The sequence below is a fragment of the Hordeum vulgare genome, chromosome 3H (assembly GCF_904849725.1).
Source record: "Hordeum vulgare subsp. vulgare chromosome 3H, MorexV3_pseudomolecules_assembly, whole genome shotgun sequence".
In the NCBI taxonomy this organism is placed as follows: domain Eukaryota; kingdom Viridiplantae; phylum Streptophyta; class Magnoliopsida; order Poales; family Poaceae; genus Hordeum; species Hordeum vulgare.
In genome coordinates, this window is record NC_058520.1 from 262,704,421 (window position 1) to 262,712,769 (window position 8,349).

The 8,349-nt window shown below is 41.8% G+C and overlaps 1 pseudogene; it reads left to right on the plus strand.

Moving 5' to 3' along the window:
• The first annotated feature begins 679 nt into the window (after positions 1-679).
• Positions 680-8,195, plus strand: LOC123441672 (annotated as a pseudogene).
• Positions 8,196-8,349: the final 154 nt, after the last annotated feature.

Here is an 8,349-nt window from a genome sequence, read left to right on the forward strand (position 1 = left end):
TTTTGTGCCTCGTCTGCCACAGCAAGCAACACTGTGTGACCGGGTTGGATCTGCTGCAGCATGCAACTCGGTGAGACCGAGTTGGTAGAATTGGTTCCACCGATTTCACTTTTAGGGTTCCTGAGAAGCAACTCGGTGAGACCGAGCAGTTCTTTTTGGTGTCACCAAAACAGACTGTCAAGTTTCTGTTATTCGACTAGATTTTCTCGGTCACTCCGAAATTACCAACCCAGTGCTATCGATTTACATTCCGCAGAAGATCATACCATAAGTTTGTGAATTCAAATTTTGAAAAAATCTTCTATGGTTTGTGATGCTCAACCCTTCTACTCTTCCATACCCATTTCACAGGATTGTTGTTTGCTGGTTGCTGCTGAGTTGTTGCCTGTGTGCCAAGACGGCAGGATCTGAGGATAACAATAATGATTTCAGAGAAAACCGTGTTGAGATGGACTGAGGCACAAGTCCTGAGAAGATAGACTCTTACCCTAGATCTTACAGCTCGCATGGCTTGCCCATGGCAGCCACCATGTAGAGGATGAAGCTGAGCTCAGATGAAGAGGACTCAGATTTTGTGGGAGAGGAAACTTCAGCTCCTCCAAAGGCTCCTAAGTAGACTATCAGGAAAGAGTATGCAAGACCTGCTGATCATAGGGCTCCTGAGTCTGCAAGGCAGAGCATGGCACTCTCCATTTATAAACCTGCTAAGAAGGCTGGTGTGAAGATCTCCAAGAAGAGAGTAATTCATGTTATTGGTAGAAAGACTTCTATGTATAAGGAACCAAAAGATGATGCTAGAGAATATGAGATCCCAGGTCCTCCTAAGAAGAAGAAGCTCATGGATGATGCCATGCCCAAGAAATCTTCTCCTAAGCCTCGTTCCAAGGCTAAGATGGTTGTAGCTCATAATAACACTACAAAGGATATTCTTGCAGCTCCCAAGGAGAAAGGCCCTACTTCCAATGCCTTTGCTACAGATGAAGAAGATGAGAATGCACCAACTCATAGAAAGCTCCCACTAAATCTACCAGTGCACAATGCTGCTCATCCACTAGTTGAACATATGGAGAAGAGGAAAGATGCATGTTTGAGGAAATGAAGAGCTGCAGACCCATATGCCATAAAGAGAAGAACTCCTGTAGATCCAAGGTTTCACACCAAGGAACACCAAACTTTCTATGAGACTGTCTTGTATGACAAATGTCCAGTTGTTAGTAACATAAGATATGTTAACTAGGCTTACATAAAAGCCAATGAAGATTTTTTTCCCCATGTGCAAGACAATTTCAAGTCTATGGACATTGAGGATTTTGTTGGAAAAGAGATGACCCCATGGAATGATGAGGTGATCATGCAATTTTACTCAACTGTTAATTTCTATGAAGATGGTTCTATTGTGTGGATGACTCATGGTCAGAAGTATGAGTCTATGATTTATGAGTGGGCCACTATCATTGGTTCCCCTAAGCAGAAAGAGCGTGATGTGTATTCTGAAGAGAAGATGAGCCGCAACTCCATGGTCAATATGTACAACCAAATTCCTCACAAGTATTTGGCAAGTCACATGATGAGCTCAGTATACTTCTTGCAAGCATGGATACCCACAACAAACACCATTCTGAGACACACCTTGATGCTAAAATCAGGTGATGATAGGATGATTCGAGGACACTCCATCAATTTGCTGCACCATTTGGACAATCACACTAGATTGAGAGCGGTGGACTTGATAGTAGAGACTATCCGGAGGACTGCTACTTATTAGAAAAGATCTTGTGGATATGCCCAATACATTGAGATGCTTATCAATGTCAAGTTAGGCAAGCATGCACTCCTTAATCGTCCCCATCTACCCCTTCAGCCAGAATTTGAAGACAATGTAGTGGTTATGGATGACAATGATCCCAGCTCAGCTGCAGCTAGAATGGCAGGAGAGGCAGTAGAAGCTGAGGCTGCTAGAAATGAGCCACCACCAATTCCACAGCTTAGAATTTAAGCTGAGCAAATGGCATTTATAGTTAGCTCGGTCCAAGGTATGGAGAAGAACATCTAGGAGATGTTGTAAAATTAGAAAAGCCTTGAGAGAGTCGTGGAAACAAAGTTTCATGACATGTATGTGAAGGTAACGGAGTTGACCACTATGGTCAAATTGATTCAACATGAAGTTGACTCAATGAAGATTCCACACCCATATGATGATGATGATGATGAAGATGATGATGATGATTATGATGAGGAGTCATCTCCTCTTACTAACACTCGGTTTAGCACTAAGCTTAGATGAGCTGTTGTACCTGGTCTGGATACAAGACAAACTTCATTAGCTCAACCATTTGCACCTTCAGCTCTAGACCAGCTCGAGCTCAACCACCTCGAGTATCCACTCCTCCAGCTCCACGACACTCAACAAATGCCTTCGTGGACGCTCTTCTGTCGACTCCGTCATCACCTTCCCAGAGAGACGATTAGCTCTATACTTTTTGAACTTTTTGGTAACTTGTTGCCAAAGGGGGAGAAATGTATAGATCATAGGTCTTTGAGACACAGAGAGAGCTTTTGATTTTATTTGCTCTCATTTGGTTTTACAAAACTTTGGTCTTTTGGATGACTTTATCTAGTTATCTATATTTGATCATACACTTTGCTTGGTTAATGCTACATTATTATCCTTTTAGCTATCTATGTGATGATCTTTCACTTATCTTGTTGGTGTCGTGTGCATTACTATTCATTCTTATGTTGTATGCACACCACCAAGATGTATGTGACATGGAGAGAGTGACCCATGATCCGAATCGATTGTGCATTTGCATTCAAATGCAAATTTGAAATAATGCACAAATTTAGGGGGAGATCTTTCTTTTCACATTCTTCTTAAAGCGTCGACGCTAATCATTGATTATATCTTTTTTCGAAGCTTTGATCTATATGTTCTCATCAATTACCAAAAAGGGGGAGATTGAAAGCACAATTGCTCCTTAGGGTGGTTTTGATAATGTCATCTACCATATCTTAATGTTTGTGTTTGGCCTTTGCGGCACTTCTTTGATTACACTTTCACCATAACATCCCCATGAGGCACCCCCTAATCTATGCTACTTTTCCTCTCATCTTTATCATCAACTGAATACTCGTAAGTCAAGATGCACCAAGGAATCCACTTCGACAAACAACAAGCAGTAAAGACTCTTTACGACAACCTACCAAACCAAGTATAATTCCATATGTGTCATGCTTTTCCATCAGGATTATAAGTCCTTCCCTAGACCTGCCTAGAGCCCACAAGTTACTCGGCTTAGACCCTTAACCATATAGTTAACCTATGGATTCGCAAGAGAACCAGTTAAGATTCAATAACCTCATTTTGCACATGATTCATTATGGAACTAGTGATCGTACTGAACACACACATTCCATTCCTACGCCAGCACCTGATCAGGTGATACCATAGGTAAGTTTCTTTGAGGACATATGATCAATAGACAAATGCATTGATGGGGCTGTAATAGATATTTTGAGAAAGTAGTTCAAACCACTTTTGTGGATTATGAGACTTTCATGTTGGTAGATGAACTTGGTGGCTCAAGCAAATAGAGTAGCATTACCCTTGATGTAAATTGGATTTATTAGGACAATCATGACCACAAGCTGAAATTCTTGGAGTAGTAGGAATTGGAGTTGATCAGATGTTATTGATAGGAAATTGCTGACTTTACTATGATGACTTGTAGGAACAAGTTGGTATTCTCGTTGGACATAAGATTGGGTTAAATAGGTAATCCTAATGAGGTGGTGATGATATACCTGGTTCGGAGTAATTTGGATTTAGCTCGATGATCTCGATCATGATACCATGTTTCTCGAAGGATAATAAACTAGGAATATTGGATTTTTGTCAGAGTTGATTTGAGAATGTATATGCATGTGACATTGGAGTTTACTTGATCATTGAAATGGAAATTCGTGGATACACTTTGATAGGATAATTCTTTCTAGAACTCGGGGATTTTAGGAACACAAGCGGATTTTGTGGAACACCATCGATATTGGGTTTGTAGAAGTAACATGTCATGTAACAGTTGATGGATTGATAAACAACTCGATTGGATTCGTAGGAAGGAAACTGGGCCTTGGATTGGTATAACACATGTTTCCCTATGATAAGATGTAGTACCATGAACCTTGGATAGCTTAGCGCAACACTGGAATTTGTAGTATTTTATTTAAGCATATCAACTTGTATGCTCCACCCAGGGATTTTGCATAAGGATACATGTGAGATGGTTATAGATGGCATACATGATTTTTGGTTAGTCCTCCTCTCAGGAGCCATGAAGTTATGAATGGCATGAGTGATGTTTGGACATGACTTATATGAGATAATGATTTCGGTGGTATAAGATGTCCTTTGTTTGGAGAAATGGGTAGGACTATTGGAATCCAAGAACTATGCCCAAGTGTTGGGACCCCGATCCTAAGCCATACAAATCTAACATGTAACACATCATATCACTTTGATGCCTCACGTACAGTATGTTGCATGGCATCCACCTTACCTTGGTCAGGACCGTTTGCGTATTCTGGCTCACATATATGAATATGTAGCTAGTAATTACATGTCAGAGAACCTGGGTTGACATGACTTGTTATAGACCCAAGTGGCACAACCGTACATGAACATGCATGCATAACCCGACAATGCATGTGTTGGTCATCAACGTATGTGGATGAGTCATAGAAAGCTACACGGACTACATTACACCGCATGGCATTTCCTTGTAGGGATAGATATAGCAGCAAAAAAGGATACATGTCGGTCGATCAACGTGTCCAGAGTAGTAGAAAGCTAACAGGGCTCATTGGAAGCACAAAGAGGCATTTTCGTGGAAAGAACACTACCATAGGCATACAACTAGGTGTGAATTTCCACACATACCAATGCATTTCAAACATACATGCAATATGCCCGATATGTTTAGATACAACGTGGCATCACAACATAACTCTACAATGCAACATTTATTTAGAAGGCTTCGAAGAGCCAACGTACTATAATGTTATAAGTAGGGGGGTCATATGACCCAACATTCAGAGCATACAAATAACAAGCGGAAGTTACGTGTCTGGGTACATGCATCTACTAAAAATATTTGGAAGAGCCTGAAAAGCTACAACAACCCTACCAAAAGAGCCAGACTATGGCTGGGTTCCCAAGCTAATCGTCGATGTCAACGTCAAGAAGAAAGTGTAGAGTGAACAACGTCTATCTCCCCAAAAAATGTAAATGAGCAATAGTGAGTACAAATGTACTCACCAATTCTTACAACAGAACTGTCTAATTATGCATCATGTACCAATGGACGGGATTGTGGGGTTTACTATAGAAATGCCAGCTTTGACCTTTCGCTAACCTAAACAACGAGAAAGTATACTTCCTCTCCCGTCTCCCGATGAGAGAGCACAGACGATTCCATCAAGGTAGTCTCCAAACAATATGCCACTATGGATCTTATCTCGTATTCCTACGAGAAGGCCATCCATAGCACTCGCACTTACCATGCACATTTTAGAGTGTCCATTTAAATTGCATGTGAACCATGCAAGTCTCCAAGTACTCCGTATCCATGGATGCAACTATTTGAAAAGGAAGTTTACACTGCTGGGGTGTACTTCCTCATAGACACTCACACCACTTAGCACCATAGACACATTATGTAACGCGAGAACCTTGAAGCGGAAGCTTGGCGAGGGTATCGGCCACGGTCGTTAACATACAACGACTCCCGTACAAGGTAGTCTCCTATCTCACTTGGAACCCATAATGGAAGTCCGGCCGAGGTTTCCAACATGGCCTCAAACGATGTGTGCAAGGCCCCAATTGGGTCCCAATTTGTCCATTCATCCACTTCGTAGGACCGACCACAACCTATAAACATTTCGAACTACTACGACTCATGGGCTGAGAACAAGGTAGGTCAGTAGGCTGGATGGGTCGAGTTATCGGAACACAATGTGCGGTAATATCTAGTCTTGGAACACCGACACATGATCTCAGGTCCTAAGGGCAGCGTCAATGAGACAACCCACTATGTACTCGTACATGGATTATCATTGCTACCTTTACCAAAATAGATGCACACGCTTAGCTCTCATTAGTAGTACATGTTCGTTCCAACTCATCACCCAGATGGGTCAAACAAAGTCAACTCTAACATAGCAAGCATGTCATGGATGAAGGTTCACAACATGTCTCAACCAAATCATAATCATGCTAGGAAAGATTATCTATTTACTATAACAATGACAGGTCATGCAAAGGTATGGCTTCAACTTCGAGAACACAAGTAACAGTTGAATCGTGTTGTCCTAACGCATTGAAATGAGATCAAGCACGAGAAAGTGGGATTATATTGTAATGCTAAATGCATATTCCTTGTCTAAAAGATCGGAAAAACAAGTTTGTCCTTAGATGTCATCGATAACTACGTGCCACAAGTCTATCAACAAGGCAAAAAGGAACAATTTGAACACGCCATGGGCTTCACAATTATGCATGATCATGACATGTTGACATGGTGCTAAATTTACCTAATTCAACTGATCACAAGTTAAATGGAGGTCATTTGATCAATATAGATCAATTCCAACTCCATTTGTAAGAATTTAAATGCCTCTAATGAAATTTACATAAACAGTGTGGATAAGTTGCTGAAACATGCATGCAAGTTATACATATGGAAAGATTAGATTTTTCTGATCATTTTTCATATATAATTTATTTCATTTGGAACAATCATCAAATTTCTGTGAAATTTTCAAGTTTGAAAAAGTTATGGAATTTTCCGATATATCTCTAAATAAGAAAACCGAGTAAATTATTTATCAAATTAGTGTTGCATGAGCACTGCGTCAGTAGGTCAACCGCAACCTTAACAAGCCCTCCAGCCTCCTTTGCGTCGCCTTCCTCATAGAAGCCGCTGGGTTGACCCCGAAGGCCGAATTCGATGGTAGAGAAGGCTTTAATAATAATTTGGCCATGAGAGACCTTCTTAAGTATTGCAAAGGAAGGGGTCTGCTGATAGAGCTGGGCGGGGAGGCGATACTAGTTATCAGGTCAGAGAGAGGCCTGGCCCGGAAGCTGGCCACCTTTAAAAGCCATTCCTTACTAATAAGGATTTGTTACGCGCGATATGGCGACGACTTACTACTGGGAATCGTGGGTGCCGTATTACTTCTCATAGAAATACATAAACGTATCACCCACTTCCTAAAATCCGGCCTGGACATTTGGGTAAACTCCGCAAGATCAACAACCATAGTTGCACGGAGTACAGTAGAATTCCCGGGTACGGTCATTTGAGAAGTCCCCCCGAGGACGTCTCCCATACAATTTTTGCGAGAGCTGGAGAAGTGTCTATGGGTAAAGCACCGTATCCATATAACTGCCTGACACCTACGCTCCGCCATTCATTCCAAGTTTAGGGACCTAGGTTATGGTATCCCTATCAAAGAGCTGACGAAGGGGATGAGCGGAATAGGTCGTCTAGAGGACGCGGTTCAACTAGAAGAGACTCTTGGAAAAGATGAACTAAAAATTCCCCAAGTTAGCGTATTATGGGGGACGTCAAGCACATCCGGCAAAGATCGAGGGGGATCTCATTGTTCCGTAGCTTAGGTCAGAGCAAGGTACCATCAGGCATTCAATAGGCAGTCCCACGATGAGGCATGAGTGTCCTGAAAAAGAAATTGTATACTTCCTTTGGTCAGAAATCGGTGGGGGAAAGAAGGGGACACTGAGCGGGGTCTTTCAGCAGCGAATTTCCCATACACATAGAGGCGCCTATCAAAAATATACACCAAAGGCTTCGGGGTCGAGGTCTCATTTGCCAAAGAAGATCTAGGCCAATCCACGTGGCCTCTTTGACCAACGTCAGCGACAGAGACAAAGTAAATTGGTCTGCGGGCATCGCGTTAAGTCCTTTGTCCTACTACAGGTGCTGCGACAACCTTTACCAAGTCCGAATGATTGTCAACTACCAGATCCGCTGGTCCACTATATTCGCCCTAGCCCACAAGCACAAATCTTTGGTGCGGATTATAATCCTAAAGTACCCCAAAGACTCAAATATAGTCAATCAAGAAGGTGGTAAGACCCTTGCTGAGTTCCAAATAGCATAGAGCTTGGGAAGCTCAGACTCGGTCAATATATGAACAATGATGGAGCACTCAACTACATGTTTAATAAGTAGTTGTCTTTTTCTATTTGGATTTTAGCGAACAAGCGTTTACATGGGATGAGTTGAGTAGGCTTGCCTTATCTGCTATAAGATAGCTAGTTGTATGGCTTTC